We start from the raw sequence: 2,860 nt of genomic DNA on the forward strand, positions 1-2,860 counted from the left end.
CATTGCCTGCCCGCCCCCCTGCCCAGAGACTGATCAGGTTTTCTCCATTACTGCTGTTTACCTAACAAGAGAAGACTAAAAACATGTAAACAGGAACAACTATACTTTATGGTAAATGTTATAGTTCTTCCCGGTAAGACCGTGTGTGTGCCTTTTGCCTGTACTTGAGTCATTCTCTTTCCATGCAGGCAAAATAATTAGGATAGCAAGATCAACGGTTGTGACATTTTTTTATTTGCACTACCAACTGTGTGATATCAGAAAGTAATCTCTTATTACAGTTCAGATATTTGAGTGGAAGAAATTATTGATAGCTCTAATGTCGCTTTGCTTTTATTATTCTGTTCATGTTTTGACATGTGGTGAACATATTTTCCTCTCCTTTCATTCTCACCCCCCTCCCTGCCTGTTTCTCTTTTGTCATTAAGGTGCTAGATTCTCTGTGGGATGCAGGGTGTAAAGTCTGACTCAGAAAGCCAATTTCTGGAAGTATGGGCTGAAAACTTTGTTAAGAGTTTCCTGTGCAAACCTTTCCGGTGAGAAGAAGTCAAGGTAGCAAAGGGAAATTCCTCTTGGGCTGCAGCCAGATCTACAAGGAGTGGATAAAACACTAAAATGTAATACAGTCGTACCTTGGAAGTTGAACAGAATCCGTTTCGGAAGTCTGTTCAACTTCTTAAACATTCAGAAAACCAAAGCGCGGCTTCTGATTGGCTGCAGGAAGCCGCGGAAGCCCTGTCAGATGTTTGGGGTCCAAAGGACGTTCACAAACCAGAACACTCACTTTGGGGGTTGTGGCATTTGGGAGTCAAAATGTCCACGTACCAAGGTGTTCGGGATCCCAGGTATGACTGTACTAGAGCTGATATCCACACCAAAATATTTGGGTTGTGTATCCAACAAAGTCACCTTATTCACACATTGACTTCTGCTTGTGCGGTATTACTTGCTTTCTCTCTCTCTCTCTTCCCTGGGTGCTCTCTGTTTTGTGTTTCCTCCTAGCCTTCTTAAGCAGATTTGAGGGGGTGCACATGGGGAGAGGAGAGGGAATGGAGATTCCTTTGTACAAGCAGAATTAAATACATAATTAAATCTGACTTGGCTTTTCTGAACTTCTGATAACTCCATGCATTTCCATGACTATATTACCTTCTGCATTCAAGAAAAAAATAAATGAAATGTTGTTCTTATATTTGTATGTATCAGGGAACCAGAGGACTAGAAGAGGAACAGACAGTTGGAGGCCAAGGGAAAAATAAATTCAAAGCTGCAATGTTGACTTACCAATTGGGTGACCTTTCTGAAGCCATCATTGTGGGCACCACCAGCCCTGATATTGAAGTGCAGTTCACATTTTCTATGAGAATAAAAAAGAATGCAAAATAAAAAGGGGGAAAAGGGAAAGTTTGTGTCACATTCAATTTGTTGCTTAGCAATACTGTAAGGTTATGCTATTGTTGAAAGGGGTCAGTACTATTATATGAAAGAGCACAACTGCAAATTTTGCAGAAAGATCCTGTGCTCTCTGTGGGATAGCGCGTACATTAATATGTTTTGTGCATCTCTTGGTATATAGCATCATGACTAGCTATTCAGACCAGGTCCCAGTCATGTCTTCCCTTATCCTTTGGATATGGTTAGGTCAGGAATGAGAAACAAACAATCACACCTGGATGAAAAGAATGAACAGTACAGTGATTTCTTCAATGAGAATTGCTCATTAAGCCGTCAATCAGAGCCATGTGGGTAACCAAATTCAGCAATGGCAACAATGGGCACCATGAGCTGGGCTGTTGTGGGGACTTTTTAGCCGACCCTTCAAGCATTTTCCTAATACAAAAGTTCCCAGTATAATCCAGCTTGGAATGAAAAGCCAAACCAGCCAATTTCCTACAACAGATCCCTTTGTGAAGCCTGATTCCCTAAACACTACAGAGAAATGAATAATATGTTCTGTTGGTACAAGTCAAACATCAGACAACTTCCCCCTTTTCTGAAAAAATGGAATTCCAAAACTGCACAAATAGTACATGTACTGGGAGCCAGGGGAAACGTCTATGGCCCACTGTGTTTGATTTTCCATGATGCCATGGCCATGCAAACACAGCATCTGGCTTAGGCTTTGCCTCTTGAGCTAAAATTTTAAAGTGCTTCACCTGGAAATGAGAAAAGAAACCTGGATTCTTATCATTGAGCTGAGGTACATGGTAGGCAATGAAAAGAATGTTGTGATTATGGAACTGATGCACAAAAGCCTAGAATTTCTTCAGAACTCTTAGGGCACGATTCACTTAAAGAGCCACATCAGTGGAAGCCCTGCATAAGGGCTTCCATATGTGTAATGGGGCTTTCCCCCTCTGCTCCCTCTATGTACACCCTGTACCCCTGAAATTGGTTCAGGAGTGGGAGAACCCCCAGAGGAGGAAGTGTGCAGGGGGAGGCGAGTGTTGATCATTACATCTGGCAAGCTGATATGCTAGTGTAGATGGAATGTTGAATTTCATCTTTGGTGTTTTGAATGGCAACTAATTCATAACCTATACATATCCTTGGCTATCATACCAAAATATTATCTGCAAAAACATCAGCCCAGATGTGAACTGCAAGTATTAGTGATTGATTTTTATTTTTATTTTAAATAAGTTCCTGGTAACTCCATTAGCTTTCCTGGTGTCATACCACTGCTCAGTACATCAGGTACCCTGGAAATAGATACCTGCATCCAGCACCAGCACCAGCATTTGAATGAGTCTGCAGCTCAACTTCAAGAAAAATAATACTATCTGCAAAAAGAAAGTGTGATTGCACAGGAATGTAGACAAATAAGATCCCAAGTAAATGATGTTGGGCGTGCCAAAGA

General features: G+C 41.4%; 1 long non-coding RNA gene across 1 annotated transcript; it reads right to left on the bottom strand.

Annotated features, from left to right (window-relative positions):
• Nucleotides 1–213: 213 nt before the first annotated feature.
• LOC309348802 lies at nucleotides 214–2,221 on the bottom strand. The gene is made up of 3 exons (XR_014159555.1): nucleotides 2,157–2,221; nucleotides 1,285–1,357; nucleotides 214–589 (listed from the first exon to the last, which is right to left on the bottom strand). It is a non-coding gene; the product is annotated as an uncharacterized lncRNA (long non-coding RNA).
• Nucleotides 2,222–2,860: the final 639 nt, after the last annotated feature.

This window comes from Podarcis erhardii, assembly GCF_964252035.2.
Source record: "Podarcis erhardii genome assembly, chromosome: 1".
Classification (NCBI taxonomy): Eukaryota; Metazoa; Chordata; class Lepidosauria; order Squamata; family Lacertidae; genus Podarcis; species Podarcis erhardii.